We start from the raw sequence: 23689 nt of genomic DNA on the forward strand, positions 1-23689 counted from the left end.
TGTTTGGTTCGGTTCGATCTTCGAATGTTCTCCCAGGTTCTTTTCCATTCTACCGTGTCGTTCTTGTTGGCATAGGTTCGTCCCACCACGATGGCACGGGCTAAACACATCTGGTCTTGAGGGTTGTTAATTCGGACGAGACTTGTTTTGGTGTTGCGAAGGTCGTCCACCAATAACATCTTTTTGCGTCCAGTCCCTTGAGGAGGAGAGACGTGGGCCATTTTCAGTGTGGCTTTACCATCGGTGATGTCAAACTGGTCATTAGATTGTTGTACGTGTTGAATCTTGTCCATGACTTTGGAAGGGGTTAGTTCTGCGGGTCTGCTAAACTCGATCCAAACAGGGGATTTCAAACCGTCGTGATCTATGGATAGTGTCAAGCGATCGTCTTCTTTGGGTTGACATTGTCGCTTGAGTGCGGTGAGCAAAGAATCCCCCATCTCGGTGATAAACCCTTCTGCTTTCTCCAATGGTACGTCGGCCTTGAAATCTTTAAACTTCACCGTGTAGGTGTAAGCCGTGGTTCTAAATTTTCTAGAGGAGCGCTTTTCCGTCTCTCGAATGGAATAGTATTTTTCAGGGTTGACTAAGGGTGGTGAACTTGGTTTAGAGGTTTCAAATTCTGGTTCACTCATGTCCTCTTCAAAATCACTGGCATGAATTTGTGCCAAGATTTCAGCCCTGGTACTAGGCGATAGATCACGTTTCTGCCTCTTACTTTCTTCTTCTTCTTCTTTCTTCTCGAATGAATAGGATCGTTTCATCTTGAGTGCAAAACGTCAAATGACTCAAGTTTAAACACCATAGACTAATTTATAGTCATGGCAGACCAGCGTACATAAAAGAGTGTGTGTCTTGTCCTTTCACTATTCATTTCACTCTCAAGCCGAGCACAACGATGGAAGAGACTAACCAAATCGAACGTTTCGTCAGAGCTTTGCGAGGGGTCATTAGAAAATTCTCTTCAGACCAGCCCACGGACTACTCTCCTTCCTTTCGAGATAAAAGTCAGGATACTTGCTATATCTGTCAGAAGAAAGGGCATTGGTCTTCAGAGTGTCCAGACCGTCAAAAAAAAAAAAAAACAGGGGCTAAAAAAGACAAAAGTCAAGATACCTGTTATTATTGTAAAGAAAAAGGACATTGGTCTCCAGATTGCCCAAAAAAGAAACAAGTGGAGTCAGAAGAAAAGAAGGATTCTTCAGAAGAAGAGAGGGATTCTTCGGAAGAAGAGAGGGATTCTTCAGAGGAAGAAGAGGAAGAAAGAAGACAGTTCTATTTACAAGAGGCAAAGAAACAGGAGAAGAAAAGAAGAAGGGAAGAAGATGAGGAAAAGACGGTGAAGAAATTTAAAAAACAGAGAGACTAAACAAGGAGAAAAAAGAAGTCAGTGAACTTTTTTAAAGTGTTCTGTTGTGAATTGTGAATTGGATTGTAACAATGGATAAAAGAATAAATTAATGATACAAGGTAAATGTCTTTGAGTTTTGATTTTAAAATAAGAAGCTACACTCACGCACTCATACACAGACACGTACTATAGGGGTAAAATGTTTTTTTTGTTTTTTTTTGAGTTATTGGCAAATTGAAATTGTATTTCTTTTCGAGAAATGTGGGTGGCCCTGAAAAGGGCCTTTTTTATTTTGGTGTAAGGGGTGAGTTTAAGCAATCAACTTTAACTGCCTTAAGCCTTTGCCACGGCCAAGGCCTACTTCTGGACTGCGTAATGTTGATGATGATGATGATTGGGTTGAAATCACTAAGGGTGGTACGGTAGGCTTAGTCACAGGGTTAACGTGTTTAGCTCGGGAAGGTCGTGTTCTCTTCGGTCGTAATAAAGAAGTCTGATACATTTGTTTCAGACTTCTGAACTCCGCTAAAATGTCCAACAGTACCGTGACCATTTGATTTTCACCCTCTTGTTTCTTTGCTGCAACTTCTTCTTGCTGTTGCTGCTGTTGTTTTTTTCTTACCTCTTCTTCTTGCTGCTGTTGCTGTAGGAGAAAAGCTTGTTCCGCTTCCTTTTGTCGTTGTATAAATTTCTCCAATTCTTCTTTCTGTCTCTGTCTAAAATTCTCCACTTGCGGTAATGAAGAAGGTAACGCAGGTTCCGGAACAAATTCTTGCGAGGAGAGAAAATCCACAAAATCCCAATTCACCTCTTCTGAATGTAAGTCCAGGTTCCCTTGGGCAGTCTCCCCTGCTAGTGCACCCCAATGGATCGTTTTCTGAGTTTCCGTCATGTTGAATCACTGTCGCATAGATTGACTGCACACAAGCGCTAACGAATCTATATAGACCACGTGACGTCACAAACTGTTCTCTTCGGATTGGATGCGAGCTGACTGAATTTTGTAACGCGTGTTCGGATTGGTGAATGAACTCAATCCGTTTCAATCCTACCTCTACCTATAAATAAGCGCAGTTCACTGCATTGATTCACCTGTTCTCGTCGCTTCAAGATGTGGACCACAGTTGAGTCATCCACCCTTGTGTCTTCCATGATGTTTAGGACGGACATGCTCATGTATGTCCGATCCAAGTGGACCGTTGTCCACAGGACAAACACCAGTCTGTGGATACGTAGGATCTACGTTGAAAGACAAGGATGCCTGAAAAGAGTGCTGATTTACGGACCAACAGTGAGACGCAGCCTAAGAACAAGAAGAAGACCAATGCGGTGCCCTTTATGTGAATGAATACATTAACATAAACCCAAAGGCCCTTTTCAGGGTCAGCCATATTTCTCGAAAAGAGAATGACTTTTCAATTGCCTACCCTTTTTTCAAATTTTCAAATTTTTAAAAAAAAAAAAAAAAAATCCCATGTTCAATTCCCCTTGTCCCTAGACAAGCCCAAACTCTATTCCTCATGTTAATTTCCCTTGTCCCTAGACAAGCCCAAACTCTATGTTAAATTCCCATTGTCCCTAGAGTGGCCCAGCGTTTTTCTCCATGTTAAATTTCCATTGTCCCTAGAGTGGCCCGGGGGGGGGGTCTGTAATGCTAATTCCCATTGTCCCTAGGGTGGCCCACTTTACTACTGGCGTAGTAACAGGTTTGGGCTGTTTGGCTCGGGAAGGTCTTTTCCTCATGGGTCGTAATAAAGAAGTCTGATACATTTGTTTCAGACTCCTTAACTCTGATAAAATGTCTAATAGTACCGTGACCGTTTGACTTTCACTGTCCTCCTTCTCTCCTAGACCTTTCTTATTCACTGCTTCTTCTTCTTCTTACTGTCGTTTCCTTCTTTTTGCCTCTTCTTCTCGCTGTTGCTGTTGAAGGAGAAAAGCTTGCTTTAATTCTTACTGCTGCTGAAAAAATTTCTCCGATTCTTCTTTCTGACTCTTTTTAAAATCCTCGACGTGTGATAAGGAAGGAGAAGGTGGCAAATGTGCTGGTGCCGGAACAAATTCTTGCGAAGAAGAGAGAAAATCCACTACATCCCAATTAAATTCGGTCTCTTCTGGAAGTAGAACTGTGTTGACTTTGGTAGCCGCTGATATACCATCGCTTCTTGTCTTCACGGCCGGTGCACCCCAATTCATCATCTTCTTTCTTTCCTTCATTTTTAAAAAGTCTGACGCATTGGTTTGTACGCATTCGCGTACGTTTATATGGATATTATATAATGTTTTTATTTTCTCCTTCCAGTGTGTGGATAGTGTATTTTGTGGGTTGTATGCGTGCAAGTAAATTGTGTGGATAGTATATTTTGGGGTTTGTATGCGTTTGCGTACGTTTGTGTGTATAGTAGAAATTGTGGTTTGTATGCGTGCGCGTACGTTTGTGTGGAAAGTAGATTCTGGGTTTGTATGTGTGCGCGTACGTTTGTTTCGATTGTAGATTTTGGGGGTTTTATGCGTTCGCGTACGTTTGTGTGGATAGTAGATATTGTAGGTTTTTTCCCCTTCCCTTCTGTGTGGATAGTAGATAATATGTGAAGTCACTGTAAGAGACTTTTTCGTTCACGTCCGTGCTTGACACATAAAGTCGAGTGTTATTCATTCGCGCCATTCAACACTGAATAAACCAAAATGGCAACTAACCACGTTGAAAAAACACAGAAGTTACAATACGTTCTAGACAGTTTGGGGATGATAGAGGAAATGTTAACAAAACTTAACGATGATGATTATTACAGTCCCCATCGAGTTAAGATGGAGATCATCAACTTGAGGAAGTGTAAGGAAACGCTGAGAGAGATGATAAAAGAAGAAAAGGAGACGGAGGATGAAGAGGACAAAAACAGCATGAGAAATTGGAATAATAAAATAGAAAAGGAAGAAGAAAATGAAAGGAAGAAGGAGGAAGATGAGAAGGAAAAACATGAAAAGGAAAAAAAGAAAGAACAAAAAGACAACAGCGATAACAGAACTAAGAAGATGGTGGAGGAAAAGAAGAAACTAGAAGAACAAGACGAAGAAGAGGAAACCCAAAGGCCCTTTTCACGGCCACTCCATTGCCTCGAAATAATATATGTATTCTCTTTGCCATACATATGTGTGTCTTTATTTGTCTATGTCTATCAAGTTCTATGTCCCGTCCTGCCAAGCTTTCTAGCTTTTTTCCCCCTTTGTTTGGTCCGATTGAGGTTAGCCTCTTGCAACATTGTTCCAGTGGCCAGTACCATGACGTCAATTCCAATTGTTGCTAAACAGTCCCATACCCTTATACTGTCCCAATACTTTTTGTCGCTCAATAGTCCACCCATGTTAAATTTCCGCATGTTAAATTCCCCTTGCCGCTGAACGTTCCCTCGACCTTTTCGACTGAGATTTCCACTGTCGCTAAAGTATCCCTTTTAACTGCTGATGAAAGTCAGTTTTACTTAATACTGATATTGTACATCTGTCGTTCTCCTTTACCTTGTCCACCTAATCCTATTGTTTTCTAATTTTATTGTGGAACATAATCGTACATGTTATCGTCCTTGGATGCTCATCTGTAATTAAGCAGACTATAACAAAGTGCACAGTATATGTAACCTCAAGAAGAACAAATTCATCATGGAGAGAGAGAGAGAGAGAGAGAGATTTGGATTTTTAACGTAGCTTTAAAACAAATTCCAGTCATATCGCAAGATATCTGCAGCGAGGCAGTTTACAGAGATGTGTAGAAGAAGAAGAAGAAGAAGAAGAAAATAATGATGATGATGATGATCAATAACAGAGTGCACAGTATATGTAACCTCATGATGATGGTGATGATGATGATGATGATGATGATGATGATGATGATGATGATGGAGGAGGAGGAGGAGGAGGTAAAAAGGTAAACTCCAAGAATTATAGTAGCATAAATAGCAACATAACTACATATCTGAATATCTGCTGGTCCTGATGAAAAAATGGGTCGGACACTTTGGAATCGTATCATTGGATATTTACTCAAGAATTGCATGCTGAAAGAAAGAGTCAAAACAGTCCAAAATAGCTCTCTAGAACTGTATATTGAAAAGTAGTCAAAACGGTCCAAAATACCTCTCTAGAACTGTATACTGAAAAGTAGTCAAAACGGTACAAAATTCCTCTCTAGAATTGTATATTGAAAATTAGTCATAACGGTCCAAAATACCTCTCTAGAATTGTATAGTGGAAAGTAGTCATAACAGTCCAAAATACATCCCTAGAACTGTATGTTAAAAAATAGAGTTTAAACTGTCCAAAACACCTCGCGGCTCATTGAAATCCCAGCTTTCTCTGATGTCAAGTGATTAAAAAACAAAAACATTAATGAATGATTAAGAAATAATATTATGTAAAATTAAAGGTTAAATAGATCGGACAGTATTTAAGTAGTAATTTTTATTTAAAAAAATTCTTTAATGTATTATTTCCTAATTTCGGTCTTTTTCGTTACTTATTTTCCTTTTTCATTTTCTTTCTTTGTATACAGATGTATATTATCTCGGTTAGCTTTTTTCTGTTTTCTGCTCAAGGGTATATTATCACTGCTCAAATCTCACTTTCAGCCAGGTAAAAGTTATTCCCCTTGAATACTCTTAGTGACGTAATTTGGCGGTCGGCTATCAAAAATGGCGGCAGGTGAGTGAAATCTGTATGATAATAAATCCCAATCATACAAACATCATTGTAAATGACATGGTCTTAAGAACTGTTTCTTTTCTCTTTTCAAATTCTGACGCCTTTTCACAGATGCAAGACAAGTGAGTAACCGATCTTTTGCTATTGTTTCTTCAGCTTATTTTGATATTCTTTTTGCTCGCATCGTTTCCGGATCAGTTGAAGGATCTGGTATAAATACTGATCATGTATTCAGTGAATGAAGACTTTCCTTATACACTTCTCTCATTTTCTTACACATGTAGATTATTGCATTAAAATGAACAAATAGGTATTGCGTGTTTCATGGGTCGGTGGTTCTTCCTCCACTATTAATACTGGCTGCCATGTATAGCCTATCATGTGCTGAAAAATGGCGTTAAACCCTACAACAACAACAACAACAAAGTAAAGTCATAATGTTTTAGTCAGACTTTACTTACTCTGATGTCTTTTCTCTAATAAATTCAGATTCTCACAAAAGAAATGGACCCGTTATAAAGTTTTGTTGGCCTACATTTCAGTAGGCTAGAAAGTGAAAGCCGGGAAATCGGGCTAAGTTGAAATATTATTCTTTAACGAAACAAATAAAAATATATTGTGTCTATTGTAACTGTAAGCAACATTTCATTTTGTTCAAGAAACATATCCCCCACATGAACCTACTTGAACATGTATCAGCATACCTCGATTACCATTGCATTTCAACAAATTCAAATGTATGTCAATGAAACATGAAAATGTGTCCATTTGCTAGTGTCAGATTTTGATTCCACCAGGATAATAACATCACAGTAAGTATATTAATTACATACTAAATTGTGAAAGGGTGTCCTTATGGGCTGCCAAGTGTGTGAGATATTCCTGAAACTTTGACTTCTCGTTCTGATGTCAACTATCATCGGAACACACTATACAAGGCCGTTATTTGGGTAGTAAGACGTAGCAATAAACCATATACAGCATGTGATACGTCTTACATTGTAGGACTAGATACCAGGAAGTTAGCGATATATTTACATGGGAGTGATTTGCTTTTATTTTGCTTTCTTATTTATTACAAATTATAGCAACAAGTCCATTGTATTTTAGTCCTTCAATGTAAGCTTCTTCCCTGATATTTAATTTTTTGGGGTTGAGGTCTTACCACAAAAACAGCGTTTTGTAACATATTCCCCTGTTGTCTTACGGATGTACTGGAGGCAAAATTGTCAGTATTATCTCATACACTTTGCTGCCCATGTCGACATTTTCCCACAAATTAAAGTCTAGTTGCATTATTTAGACTGTGCTTAATCTGATATATTTTTCCTGAAGAAATCAAATTCTGAAACAAGCAAGTGGGTTAGTTTTCAGGTTCTGCTGACAAACATTTCATAAGGTTGAAAGGTGATCACAAGCAAGGAATGCAGAAGTTGGTTAAAGATGAGTTAGGTCTCTTTAATGAAACGAAGCTATCAAATTGCATTTGCTGACATTATTATGTCTTCATTTGTCAGTAGACAAATTCTAAAAGGAATGTAAAGAGAGCATTTTAGAAAAAAATGCATACTCTCCAATGATAACTGTCATTTTCAATTAGGAAACGTATGTGTACATTGATGGAAAGCTCTTTCATTTCTGCATTATGAAAAAGAAAGGTTTTTAGTATATTGAAAGATGTCAGAGCTATGTGCTGCTTGCGATGGATTTCAGTTCTATGCACTTTGTCAATACATTACATTGGAAATTACATTTTTATGTAGTTCACTTTATATATCGCTGGAAACCAATTTTACAAAAAATATCACACATTGAAGTCGTTGAATTTTTCAGTGCATATGGGAAGCTCAAAATTAATTTGTCAAATTTTTGTTCTTATTGATCTCATAGTGTAAAGTTTTGTGACAACTGATTTTTCTTTTAAACATTAAAGGACAACAATGATAGCTGCTTAAGACCCTCATATAATATAAGTAAATTAAGAATTCTATGCTGTGGACTTATTTCACTATGGGGACAGGGAGAGAGAGGAGGGGAATGGATATAGCTTGAAAAAATACACCTATGATTTGTAAATAAAAAGGAATAAATTTTAAATGTGCATCAGGGCTGCTAATTTTTAATTTAAATAGTCTGATCCGGAAAATGAAAAGATAATTATAATTTATGTTATATACTACAAGAAACCAGTTAATATGAGCCATTTTATGCAATGATGCAGGGACTTAAATAAATGTGTAATATTATATTGACCCTATTTTTAGTGTATATAAACATAACAATAAAACATTTTTTACATGTTTTTATTACATTTCAAAGCACAAGAATAATTATTAATAAATATAACAATACTGATATATACATCTTCAGTGTATAGTATATGAAAAGCAAGAATGAATAACAACCGCTCCGGTGGCCTGGTTAGAGTGTCCACCTCGGATATGGGAGGTCGTGAGTTCAATCCACAGCCGAGTCATGCAAAAGGCTTAAAAAAATAGTACTAACAGCTGCCTTACTTGGTGATCAGCATTAAGAGGTTAGTGTTAGGACTGGTCTTCCTGATGTCAGGATAATGTGACTGGGTGGGGCATCATGCTATATATCTGCAGCATGATGCCCCATTGCTAGACATCACTATAAACTGTCACACTGCAGATATTGTAGTGATATAAGTGAAAAATTGTTAAAGCTAGTTAAAAATCCAAATCACACACATACACAGAAAATTAAATATACATAACACTTTCCCCAATAAACGAGAAAGATAAAATTTATATAATAGAGCTTTCTTTTTAAATGTATCATAGGTCAGTTATGCATATAGTTTATAAAAATAACATAAGAAGAAATCTTATAAATGATACAAAGTATACATGAAATAGTATTCTTCTATACACGTGAAAGTGCATCTGCTATAAAATTGTGTTTTTCCTTCATGTTCCTGATGTCAATATTATATTCCTGTAACGACGAACTCGACCGTAATAATCTTTTTTTTATCTTGCTGATGAAAGTAAGGGGGTTGTGATCACTAAACACAATAATCAGAGAAGGAGCTGAACTAGTATAAACTTCAAAATGTTGTAATGTCAATATCAATGCCAAACATTCCTTCCCAACTACAGAATAATTTCTCTGGTGCTTATTTAATTTCTTAGAAAAATAGCACACTGGATGATCAACACCATTTTTATCTTCTTGAGTCAGTACTGCTCCAACCCCAACATCACTTGCATCAACAGACAATTTAAATGATTGACTGAAATTTGGAGCTGTAAGAACTGGTGCACCTTTAAAGTATGGACTTCAGCTTATCAAAAGCCTCCTGACATTTTTCAGCCCAATGAAACTTGGTTTTCCTGTTCAATAAATTTGTCAGGGGTTCAGCAATTATAGAAAAATTGGAACAAAATTGCAGCCATACCTAAAAATTGCATCAGTTGCTTTTAACTAACAGGCACAGGGAATTCAGAGATAGCATTGACCTTAGCATCTATAGGTTTAACTTGTCCATGTCCCACGAAATGTCCTAGAAATGTTACACAAGCATGGCAAAGCTCACTTTTGGATAAATTGTCAAACTTGCATCAGTCTGTCAAAAATTTTCTGAATTGTTGCTAAATGTTCTTTAAAGGTGTCATTGTAGATGATGACATCATTGATGTAAGCATCACAATTATCTAGACCAGAGGTAATCATATTCATTAGATGTTGAAAAGTACTTTGTGAAACTTTCATCCCAAACGGCATCACTTTATATTGATAAAGTCCATCTGTAGTCGTGAATGCAAAAATTTCCTCTGCTCTTTCTGTCAGTGAAATTTGCCAAAATCTTTCAGAAGGTCAAATTTGCTGTCATCGATTCATGGTAATGGAAATGAATCTGTTTTAGTCACACTGTTTACCTTTCTATAATCAGTGCACATAAAGAAAGTTTTATGTTTTCGGAATAAGTATGCATGGTGAACTCCAGTCACTTTTACTGGGCTCTATGAAATCATTCTCCAACAAGTATTGAATTTCTTTTCTCAAGTATTTCTGTTTGAGAGGGTTCATTATGTATGGGTGTTGTTTGACAGGTTTGGAATTTACAATTTCAACGTCATGAAAATTTGTATTTGTTCTTGAAGGAACATCTCAAAATAAGTGCTCATATTCAACTAATAACTGTTTAAGTTCATTCCTTTCTTGTTGTTGCAAATGTGAAAGTTTCTGGTTCAGATTATTCATATGTTCTGAATTCCAAAGATTTATTACTCCAAAATCAATAAAGTCCGATTGCTTCCTTTGCTTAAATCTTCACTGAGTGGGACAGGTACAACTAAATTACAATACATGTAATTGCATGATTAACCTGGCTGTCTCTCAATATACACTTTTAACATGTTTATTTGGCAAAGTTGTGTTTGTTTTTGCCTCCCAGGAGTATTTATGATATAATTTAAATCATTTACTTTCCTTTCAACTGTGTAGGGACCATAATACTTGGCCTGAAGAGGATTTTGTGGTATGGGCAAAAGAGCCAGAAGTCTATCACCAGGCTGAAAATTCATTTCCTTTGCATTTTTATCGTACCTTAATTTCATTTTTGACTGAGTAGAGTGCAGATTAGTTCCTGCAACCTCACGAGCCTTTGACATCTTATATTTAAAATTGGAAACATAATCTAGAAGAGTGATTTCAGTATCTTTATTACAAAGAAGTTTCTCTTTTAACACCTTCAATGGTCAACACACAGTATGTCCAAAAACTAGTTCAAAGGGACTGAATCCTAAAGATTATTGAGCAGATTCCCTAACAGCAAACGAAAGTAAATAAATGCATAGGTAGGATTTGAATGAAAGATCTACACTTTTGATGACATTATATAAAAGCTTGCTGATTTCACTAAAGATTTCTAAAATGTGAAATAATACTTGGGATTTTAAAAAAAATCAAAACCTTGGGGAATTTAAATTTTAAAAAACAAAGTTTACTGAAATAATTTAGCCAAAATTCATATATTCCAAGGAGAGCACCCCAATTTTCTTGTTATGAGTCTAGGCTCTTATAAAAAGTAACAGGAAAAAGTGAAGACAACAAGCTTTGTAACATATAACAAATAATTTATTTCCCTAGAATCAAGTGAAAAATGAGAAAAAAGAACTTATAGTTTTGCGAATCAGATGCAAAAATAATCCAAGAGCTAAAAGGTAGAAGTCCATGTAATAAAAAGTCCTGAATGAAACCGAGTTTGAATCCCTGTGGATTCCAAAATGGAAGACAATGAAGTATGTTGTAATCTGCAAGATGCTACAGTCAGCAGTCTCTTGTTGAATCACAGAAAATATTCCAGTTTTTTAATTTGTATGAATTTCAAAATGTCCTTGTCCAAGAACTAATTTAGAGCATTTAATATTTCCTGGGAAAATAATCACTTGAAATCCAAAATAATTTGAAGAAATTAAAATAATTAGCCCAAACTAGACACAACAAAAACAACTTAACGTCTCAAGTGTTCAGACACGACTGGCAATTCTTTCTCAGTACATCAGTAATAAGTCTAAGACGCAAAACCAATTCCCGGATGGGGTCAGCCTTCTAGAAATGGAAGTTTGTTACATGATGCATATCACGTGGTCCAGGCATGACCTTGTCTTAACATAATAATTCTAACTCTAAGAAAGAATAAAAAGAATTTTAAAAAGTTGCTTACTAAAACTATCACTGGTTCTATATCGAGGTCAGAAATTGATGCAGTGTTTCTATTATTAATTGTTTATCAAAAACAGTCAGGTCAGATAGAACTGAACTGAATTTCTGGACAATGTCAAATCCAGTAAATAAAGTTACATGGCAATATGCATGTAATGTAATAATTTTTTAAAAACTATCAAACAAGTCAAATATACATAACAAGAGGTACGACTGAAAGTAGCATAGGGCTATGCCAACATTCTCTCCACTGAATGTTTCAAATGCAGACAACTTCACCATAAACACATCACTCTCTCCACAGTACATAATAACTGGTGAGTGTCCCCATAGCTAGTTTATTTGTTCACAAGGCACACACTTTCACAGGCCTCGTATAATAATCCATTGTACCTTTATTATCTGTGGCTGCCAATGCTGAGATTTCCTGATTTTTTTCATGAGTTCCATAAGCAGTGTGACTTCAACAACACAATATAACAGTCTCCTAGATATCAGTGAAAGTGCCCACTTTAATGAGGAGAAACTTAATTGGTTCATTGAAAGTGTGAAAGCTCCTGTTCGGTCACAAAGTCAAGACAATTTATTCATGAGAAATGAGATTTCTGCATAGGTGATCATGGGTGATATTACAAACTCTTGGTCTTTAAACTAGTAATAGAAAAGAGTGAGAAGCAACAAGCTTTGTAAAATTCAACAAATAATTTATTTCCCAGGAATACAAAATGAAACTATGTTTAAAAAAAGGAACTTAAGGTATTGCAAATTAAATCCCAAATAATCCAAGAATTATAGAGCAAGTCTTTATGATTATGGTTTTGAATAAACTTTAGTGGAAATGCAAATTAAATCCATTCCTGGGAGTGTTGATATGCCTGTGGTTGCCCATGTAGTGGTGATGTGCCAACACTATTGTTGGATCACAATAATACAATCCATGAATATATCCTTATATGAAATTTCACTATAAATTTAAGTCTCTGTTTCCCATAATGTTATTTTTGATGAACACTTTGTATTTCCTGTGAATAAATAATTTGAATTTAAAAAATCCAACCTAAATGAATTACTGGGCACTGCAATAATACAGTTGAGTCTGTTCAGATCTTAAAGCATGAATAAATAATTTCAAGAAAAACAAGATTATTTAGTCCTTTACTTGACCTCAGGTCACAATTAGAATTTTCTATATACCCCCCAAAGTATTACATAATGGAAAATAACTTTCTAAAAGGTTCCCAATTTAAAAAAAATAAAGTCTTAGTTTTAATTAGAAGGTCTGTTACTAAAATTATTTTTTAGAATGGGGAATATATCAGGTAAGCCATATATATTTAGGGAAGTTCCAATAACCTAGACCCAGATAAATATGGTTACTCTTATTAATAATGATTCTAATATTAAACCCCATACTCACAGAGAACATATTTGATATGTGTTAGTTTACAGAATTTTAAAAAAAGATAAGTGATTCAGGTCAGATAAAAAATGAACTTGAATTTTGACAAGGTGAAGTCTAAAATACAACTTTACATAACCCTTAGCAATTAATGAAACAAACAAAAATAAAAGAGACTAATAAAGCAAATTAAACATACATAACAGTGATAAAGGGAGATAGTGAATCAATGGTTTGCTGCACGAGATGAGCATTACTACCGTTGGACCGGTTTAAAGTATGTTAGTTTGTCTGGTGGTACATACCATGGTACTTTTTCAGTGTACATCGGTAGTTTTTGTCAGTAAGGAATGTACGAGAATTGTCGAAGTATCTTGTTAAGACCTCGATGATATTAACAACATTTTGTCATTATTCGTGACAAAACGTTTTTTTTTGTTTTTACGTATCATTTTTGTGTGTTCTGTTTGTCATAAAATTAATGATGAATATTACAAATACGATTATATTTATGATCCTTTTTTTACATGTGTTGGCCCAAATGGATTATTTTGAAATATATTTGGGCCAAGTCCAACTTTAGGGGGAAAAAATTCGGACCCCAAAACCCTCCATCATGCCATGTTTTAATGATTTGCTTTGTCCACATTGGTATCGACTTTTAATAAGTTGATTACACGTATTACTCTGAAAAATAACTTGCATGGGCGTTATGATCCCACTAAAGGTTTACCAGCCTATTTCGATGTTTCAGAAACGCTTAATTGTGTGTATTCAGACGCCGTTTTTTAAATTTTTTAATTTGTTTAATCTGGGACGCAGAAAATCGTTTAGGCCAGGTGTCCTCCGTACGCACGCTGGACGGTAAATACTAAAGCTGGCCAGTCCTGCGGAGTGGGAAAATGTGTTTAGTTTTAGATATGCTGATGTTTAATGGACAGAATTCAGTGGCAGAAATGCGCCCAGATGTGCATGTTGTCATTAAAAGAGTTTGTAAGAAAAACATCAAACAAAAACTGGGCGGCAAGTTCAAAGACTTCACTTGCTGTTATGTGGTGGGAAAATGTGCTGTAATTTACAACGACTGAACTCAGACCACTCTGAGGCAGAAAGACCCAGAGATGTACACGTGGTCATGATAAGAGTATATCAGATACCCAAATTCAGCTTTAATTATTGTGTTCGTTTCCGAGCGTAGATTAATAAGTAGTGCATGCGACCTTGAAATCAAGACATGTCGAAAGTTAGACAAAATGCCGTTTGCGGGTTTGGATGAATATTTTGGGGTTAAACGGCAAATTGACAAAGATTGTAATGAGATTCAGCAGAGTGCTAAAGTTCCTAGAACTGATAGTTCGAATGGAACAGTATCCAAGTGTAAGTAAGTGCATGATGCTTGGTTTTGTGTTTGAAATAAGACGTTTCCTTGGATCCTCAAAATTCAGTCTCACTCAGATGGTCAGACAAGAGATATATATCAGTGGTGTAGAGAATTTGGAAAATTAAACGATGATAATCACTGGTTCTTTTCATCTGGACATTTAGCTACTTCATGTACATCCAGTATCATGCTTCTGGGAGGGGACTACAATTTTTCCTGACAGGACCACAATTTATAACAAAATATGAGCCCAGGACTCTTAATTTTAAAATCCTAACGAGACCGCAGCTATTGGCCTATAGCAGTAATGTAACTAGAAAATTGTAGGCGTTAGTATCAACACTTGCTTTTTTTTTTTATCCATGAGGCTTTCTAATATCAGCACGATATCTGTCACAGTATCAGCTATAGTGCAAGCTTAGTCATTCCACTTAGTTACTACGTTTATGTTACAGAGTACAGAACAATTAACACGCGCATATAAAATACATTGGGCATAATGTGCTTTCAATTTAATTGGGGTCGGTGGGGCAGTGATTTTCTGTTAAGACGAAATATTTTCTTTCAAACAAAAGTTAATGTTTTTTTTCTCCAAATAATACCATTGATAAAATATAATGTTATTTTGCTGTAAATTAGAACAAGATCTTGTTTTCCCGCTATTAGAAAGAAATTAAGCAAAAACTTGATATAATTGCATTATACTGTTGTGATAAGTATGTTTCAAGGTTTTCTGCTTTACAAGGCACGTTGATCACAAGGTGTCTTGTTACTGTGTCTAAAAGCACTCCATATCCCGGGGCATGGTTTCTGACCATTATCATTGCTGGAATAATGGACGCCACACCTGTCATACATTGTAGTCAGATTGACCTTCCTCAGCTGATAGATCGTTCCGCCTTCCAAATCACATAACATGACCCGTTAACCTCCGACAAGCAAGCAGTATTTAGCAAAGAAATATATTTCATTTTTAAGTGATAAGTTTATTGAAGTTGATTTGTATTATTCTTAAAATTGTAAAATTACAAACTTGCATAATTTACACTGCAGTATGTTCGTAGTTCAAGTTCGTCTAGTGATAACTTCAGTGTTTTATTTCAGTAAATAAAAAAAATCAATTTTAATGCTGAATGAGAACTTATTCATGTAAAATTAAATTCTCTCTAAAAGATGCAAATGTATTTAGTATATAATCTTATCCTCGTTAATTTTATCTGGCATATGTTTATGCTGCCTTGGAAGTAAATTACTTGTAAGCATTGTTACAAAATAATAACAAAATCATAAATAATTACTGTTTAGAAGTATACTGCTTTACAAAATAATTTTAAAGTTCTGCTATGTTCATCAGACGCAATTTTAATCAGTTGTTTCAGTTGATGTAAATGCATGTTTAATATATATCGGAAGATAATTATCTAAAACCATTATTTTCTGTATTTCTTTATTATTAATTATATTTTTGTATCCCCACCCCTACTTTGTCACAGTCAGAAAGTAAAGTAACAGGGCAACGTTAAAGTGTAAATTGTCAGATTTTAAAATAATGCAGATTGGGGCTCAGTGCTTCCTATATAAGAAAAAATAATATACATCAAAGTCAGAAAGTTAGGGGTTTTTCCACCCATGTTCTAAAAAAGTATACTGTTACATATATTTTTCAATTTCTATTTTTTTGTTCTTCTTTAAGCTATCGATGGGACATACTTTTCTGCATATTCTTCTACCAACAAATGTGTTTTAATTGTATGTATGTATTAGCTTGCAATGGCATCCAAATGCAATAATTGCTACATGGTGACACCTGTCAATTATTTCTGAGCCTACTCTGTTCCTAATCTATGTATGAGTATTTTTTCTATACTTCCTTATAAAGGGACATATACATAGCTAACTTTGTCAGCTTGAAGGTGTTGGGGAACTGATCTTTGTGGCTGTTATTTACAATTGTCCAGAGCTCACATGTATTATCTTTTGGATATATCTGTTCCAAAAAAAAGGATTTTTCACTCCCATGAACTTACTTGAATCAGTATTTTACTGACTACAATGCCAGATTTGTTGTCTGTTTCATAATGCTGTATTTGGGTTTTTAGTCCATCACTGCCATAGCCTGTTTGTGCAGACAGAGGTATTCAAATAAATATCTTTACTTCTTTATTTCGGTTTTTCATCCTTATTTATTCAGTTCATCATAAACCTGATACGGATATATGGTTTTGTAGCAGGGTTAGTTTGATTGATACAAAAAAAATGAAACCTACATTATACTTTTAAATTGTTTGTATTTTAAATATGCTTAGTATTCTGCCCATTCTACATTTAATTTTGAAATACTGCAGAAATGTATATTGACCAACTTTCTGTCGTTCCAACAAATTGTACTCATTGGTGTCTCCATTAACAATTTCCCAGCTCCAATAATCCAATATACTTCATAACTTTAAAAATTGTCATCACCAACCAGCATTTACTGAACAAAAACGTAATGAACCACACCGGGAATCAGACATTTTGGGTTGTCTGGGTAGCACGTATTTTAAACATGCATTTGTAAAACGTTGTTCGTGAGAGGTTCAAACTACACCATAATGCTTATTCCAGGGCACAGTGTGCCAATCAAATTTAGCTTAACAACCGTTCATGTCATGCTTGAAGAAATCAGATGTGTAAACAGTTGCCTAACCGAAAAAACATGTCACAAAAAGAACGGTTAAATAAAAGTTGTATATGTCATCAAGCACATTTGCATATGGGAACTTTCAGCTAATTTGTGAGTTCTCTTGTATTGCTGTTCTCCAGGTGTGCGAATTCATACAAATTTTGTATGATTCACACAATTGCAACCCTGACAGCATTTCTGTTTAGGTACTTCATATCAACGACTTTCGTGTGAAGTTTCTATCTTGCTTTGTAAGTACTTCCTGTTTGTCCTGCAATGAATAAGCCACACTAATTCCCAATTGCTACTAATTATTTAACCTGGACTAGAACAAGCAGTAACCACTAATGAGATTTCAGTGTAACATATTTCACTGTGTGACATTGGTAGTGTAGATTTCAAATTGACTAAAGTAGGCAAGATAAAATTCAACTTAAAAACTTGGCATAAAATGGTTATTAAATGATGAGTAAAGTACTTCATTATACACGTGGAACACATTTAGAAAGTATCCTATATGCTGAACATGCTGCTGGGTCAAGATAATTAACTTCGAATAGGAGAGGCTGAATATGAACCATGTCCGTTTGTTTGAATTTGCAGATGGCAAGCAATTATTCTTAATAGTCTTTTGCATTTTTACTAATAAAAATGAATGCCTAGGACTGTAAATGCTGTCTCAGATGAATTCTTTATTAAATAATAACAAGGCAGACTAATATGTGTATCATTACAGCAAAAGTATTGATGCATAGATGTATCATTTAATTGTTTCACTCTTAATAATAACAATTAATTGAAAGCTTGCCTTTTTATTATTCAGTAATTTAAAAGTTATCAGAAAATGGAATTTAATTGCCAGTTTTGGTAACCTTAACACTTTAAAACCAAGATCACCCCCCCATTACTAGATACTGTATTTACCATATATATTGGGACACAATAAAATAATTTTTTTTCTCCTGTCACAGAACTTAACGCTGAAACTTTATATCAGCTAGTTCATATGTCCCAAGACTTAAGAAACGAAAGAAATTATGCCCCTACCACTAACCTTGTTTTTTTGGTATCATTTATACCTTTTGTTTCCATTATGATCATTAAAGAATAAAATATGTCCGTAAACTCCGTATATATATATATATATATATATATATATATATGTGGTGTAGGCTTCCAGTACTCTAGTGAGTCTTGCTTGTGTCTGATAACGCGTGACACATTGTTCATTGACATGAACATTGAAAAACAAACCATGTTTGATTGTACTCGAAGGTTTGAATATTGTCCAGCTGAAAACTGGATCCAACAAAATCATGAAAGAGATGGGAATTAATCAACCAATTGCTTGAAGACTACCGCCATTCGCGCATGACATGATGTTAGGTGAAAAATAACCAAGATTTATATCCAGGTCTACTATATGACAATATCTTGCAAATAAAAATCATTATTTGAAAATACATTCACTTGAGTGCAAGTGGCATTATTTTTGCCAGCGTGGATTACAAAAATATTCATTAAAGCAACTTATTCTTGTGTATACTATTTCCATGCAGACATCAGTGCCCCTTTGTATTAATTTTAACTACAGATGCCATGAAAATAGAAGCCCTGGTGGTGAATAAACACAACTGTCAGCGAGCTGTAAGTTGAGAGGACATCAAAGACAAAGGTTATTTTTATTGCAAAGCAAGCTGACTTGGGATACTTTGAAACCAGGTTTGGTTTTTTGTTGTTGAAAGGATATCAGTATAAAAGTTGTGGTATTACAAGGCAAGCTGACCTTGAAAGCTGACTTTGGATTCTTTTAAATGTGCCAATTTATTATTTTTTTTATTTTTTGAATTTACAAAGACAGAAGAGATATGAAAGCTAACTGTGGTTCCTTTCCACTGGTATTCACAGGAATTTTGAAAATAAATTGAAACTTTGGAACAATTTTTAAGTGATACAATATAGTGTTTCATGCATGGACATTGATGACCCAGTGTCGCCCAAAAGATTTGGAGAAAATAAAATCATTTGATGAGTTCATGAAGGCCAGAAGAGAAGATGATTTTGCAGACAATATGATCTTTAACATGGATGAAATTCTAGTGTACTTTGATCTCATTCCTGGATGGACTGATGATAAGATGGGGATTAAAAGTGAGAGAATTAGCACGACTGGTACAGATTAAAAATGTCTGACTTTAGTCCTTGCAGCTTCTGCTTGAGGTGATTGATATACCGTCTCTAATGATTAATTTGTGATGGCATGAGAAAGCTAAAAAATACTGATGCACTAAAAGAATGGATCAGATGTGTGTGCATGAGAAGGTTTGTGTTGCCGATATGCTGCTGCAGAGTATTGAGTTTTGTCTCAAATACAGTTTTATATTTTTTAAATAAAATTTCAGTTGGAATGCATTTTCTGACATGTAATTTTCGAATGATTTAAAAGGTGTCCCATAACTTATGACTCAAAAACAATGTGTCCCAGAATATACAGTGCACAACAAAATTACTTTCAAAATTAATTTCTGGTGCCCCAACAAAATGCAGTGTTCTAATATGTATGGTAAATGAGGGCATGAAATAAAAATGGAACTTACCTCTTTGGCATTTAAATCCAAGAAACTCTGTATATAGTTATTGACGTTTGGGTCCTTGTTTTAGATAAACCACCATTATCAAAATTAGCAGTTGCACAAAAATAGGTCAACCATACGTTGCATAGGACCTTATAACCAGCAGCAATAACATTGAATTTTCCATTGTGTAATTTGCTTTTCTCTTTCCATCAGCTGCTTTGAACTTGTTCACATACATGTATCGACTGTTGTTTGTGTGCTTAAAGAAATTACCAACATAAAATATTTGCACGTCATTTCTTCCTTTATAGTTTATTAAATTCTGAACATGAATTGACCCCTGGTAGAAATGACTTAGGGGCTGAATTAGCCATGTAAGAATAGTATGCCGAATATTTGGAAATGACTTGGGTCTGAAACGATTCCCTGCTGAATCAACCTGTTTCTTTTGCCACTGGCCTGCCTCGTACAGACCTCCACATTTGCCACTGGCCTGCCTAGTACAGACCTCAGCATTTGCCACTGGCCTTCCTAGCACAGACCTCTACATTTGCCAGTGGCCTGCCTTGTATAAACCTCTACATTTGCCAGTGGCCTGCTTAGTAAAGACCTCTGCATTTATCACTGACCTGCCTTGTACAGACCTCTACATTTACCACTGGGCTGCCTAATATAGACCTCTACATTTATCACTGGACTTCCCAGTACAGACATTTACATTTTCTACTGGCCTTTCTAGTACAGACCTCTGCATTTATCACTGACCTGCCTTGTACAGACCTCTACATTTACCACTGGGCTGCCTAATATAGACCTCTACATTTATCACTGGACTTCCCAGTACAGACATTTACATTTTCTACTGGCCTTTCTAGTACAGACCTCTACATTTATCACTGGCCTTCCTGGTACAGGCCTAAACATTTACCACTGGCCTGGCAGCTGCATACGTCTACATTTACCACTGGCCTTCTGGTACAGGCCTAAACATTTACCACTGGCCTGGCAGCTGCATACGTCTACATTTATCACTGGCCTTCCTGGTACAGGCCTAAACATTTACCACTGGCCTGGCAGCTGCATACGTCTACATTTATCACTGGCCTTCCTGGTACAGGCCTAAACATTTACCACTGGCCTGGCAGCTGCATACGTCTACATTTACCACTGGCCTTCCTAGTACAGACCTCTACATTTATCACTGGCCTTCCTAGTACAGACCTCTACATTTGCCACTGGCCTTCCTAGTACAGACCTCTACATTTGCCACTGGCCTTCCTAGTACAGACCTCTACAAAACCCTAGAACAACAACAACAAAGTATGTTTTTAAAACATTTCATCAATTAATTGGTTACCAGACAATTATACTATTTGGTAACTCTGACCCAAAATTCAGTTACTCTTTGTTCTGTGAAAAAGATTTGTTTGAACCCTGCTGTTTGCTTTCTTCAGAGCGAACCAGTGCACTAGGAAATGCATAAAATTAAACGAATGATGATAAGAAACATTTAAAGACTGGAAATTATGAACTGCTATGAAATTAAACTGATTTATTTCATGATGAAAATAGGGACATAAACTACTTGCTTTTAAAATAACTTGGGTATGAAGTCTGTGCTATGATGACAGTTTGCTTTTGAAAGAACATGGCTGTAAAGTATGACATTAGTTGACTTTTAAAATAACTTGGGTATGAAGTCTGTGCTATGATGACAGTTTGCTTTTGAAAGAACATGGCTATAAAGTATGACATTAGTTGACGTTTGAAATAATTTAGGTATTAAGTCCATGGCATGATAGCAATCCACTTTTGAGATGATATGGGTATTAAATCTGTGGTGTCATAGCAGTTCCCATTTGAAACAATGTAGTTAAGTCCATGGTATCATATCAGTTCACATTTGAAATGATATGGGTTTAAGCAAGTGGCATCATAGTTTACTTTTGAAATGATATGGATATTAAGCATGTGGTATCGTAGCAGATCATTTTTTAAAAATGTCATGGGTACCGGTATTAAGTCTGTGTCATGGCAGTAGGTTCCATTTGAAATGATGTGGGTATTAAGTCTGTGTCGTGATAGTAGATCCCATTTGAAATGATGTGGGTATTAAGTCAGTGTCATGATAGTAGGTCCCATTTAAAATGATGTGGGTATTAAGTCTGTGTCATGATAGTAGGTTCCATTTGAAAAGATGTGGGTATTAAGTCTGTGACATAGGTCCCATTTGAAATGATGTGGGTATTAAGTCAGTGTCATGATAGTAGGTCCCATTTGAAATGATGTGGGTATTATGTCTGTGTCATGATAGTAGGTCCCATTTAAAATGATGTGGGTATTAAGTCTGTGACATGATAGTAGGTCCCATTTGAAATGATGTGGGTATTAAGTCTCTGTTGTGATAGCAGGTCCCATTTGAAATGATGTGCGTATTACGTCTGTGTCATGATAGTAGGTCCCATTTAAAATGATGTGGATATTATGTCTGTGTCATGATAGTAGGTCTCATTTGAAATAATGCGGGTATTAAGTCTGTGTCATGATAGTAGATCCCATTTGAAATGACGTGGGTATTAAGTCTGTGTCGTGATAGTAGGTCTCACTTAAAATGATGTGGGTATTAAGTCTGTCATGATAGTAGATCCCATTTGAAATGATGTGGGTATTAAGTCTGTGTCGTGATAGTAGATCCATTTGAAATGATGTGGGTATTATGTCTGTGTCATGATAGTAGGTCCCATTTAAAATGATGTGGGTATTAAGTCTGTCATGATAGTAGGTCCCATTTGAAATGATGTGGGTATTAAGTCTGTGTCGTGATAGTAGATCCCATTTGAAATGATGCGGGTATTAAGTCTGTGTCATGATAGTAGATACCATTTGAAATGATGTGGGTATTAAGTCTTTGTCATGTTAGCAGTTCCCATTTGAAATTATATGGGTATTTAGTCTATGGTATCATGGCAGTTACCATTTGAATTATATAGAATTAAGCATATGGTATCATAGTTCCTATTTGAAATTATTTGAGTATTAAGCATGTGGTATGATAGATCATTTTTGAAATTAAATGGGTATTATGTTTGTGGCATGATTGAAGTGTTATGCATATTTAATTTGCATTGTTTGCTATTTTTTCTAATTCATTATATAAAATGGATAATTGTATTTTGGACTTGACCATGTCTAAATAAAGTTCATGTTATTGGTCACTTGAGACACTATTGTTTTGATTTTGGCAAACAAATAATTTATTGCTCATATTTCCCTATGAGCATGGGTTAAATATTTAGATAATTATCATGGCCAGAGTCAAGGATGTTATGTTTACCATGTTTTTCATTATAATTTTGGCAACAGACCTTGTCTTCTTACAACTTAGATTGTTCAAAAAATTGGCTTTTGTCCTACATCCTTGCTCTTCTGTTGCGTCTTGGCTTTTTTTTAAATATATAATTTTGTTTACTTGAGATGTTTCTCATTCCTGCAGCATCTTTAGGCAGAACCAGTCTTATTGTTGTGTTCATATTTTGATTTGGGTGAAATCATGTTTATTCAGATTACTTGTTCATTGGAAATACAAAGTGCCATTAAATAATATTCTTTGACAAAAACTTTAATTTGGAATTAGAATGAATTAGACGAGAGCATCTTGCCTTATTTTATTGTGATTGATTGAAAGACACTGTGCACATTATCACACATCAGGGCATTGGTACATTGATGCATTGAGCATTTCATCTTAATTCAAGCACCACTGGAATTTAATTTTAACTTTATTCATTAGGACCGGTGATATAACTTTTTGGACCATGTGGGATTGAATTTGCATTGCTGTATTTTTTTAAATATAAAATTTACTTTGTATTCTAAGGAAATAAATTATTTATTATTTTTGAATTCTACAAAACTATAGTATTTAATT

General features: G+C 35.4%; 1 protein-coding gene across 1 annotated transcript in view; it reads left to right on the forward strand.

Moving 5' to 3' along the window:
- The first annotated feature begins 6135 nt into the window (after positions 1-6135).
- The window catches only part of LOC149775531 (septin-2B-like), a 172546-nt gene continuing 154992 nt past the window's right edge, over positions 6136-23689 (forward strand). The window contains exon 1 of the mRNA XM_089944119.1: positions 6136-6168. The gene's annotated coding sequence lies outside the window, so the exon portion shown is untranslated. The remainder of the gene's footprint in view (positions 6169-23689) is intronic.

Source organism: Sinohyriopsis cumingii, chromosome 19 (assembly GCF_028554795.1).
Source record: "Sinohyriopsis cumingii isolate HCF-2022 chromosome 19, ASM2855479v2, whole genome shotgun sequence".
Classification (NCBI taxonomy): domain Eukaryota; kingdom Metazoa; phylum Mollusca; class Bivalvia; order Unionida; family Unionidae; genus Sinohyriopsis; species Sinohyriopsis cumingii.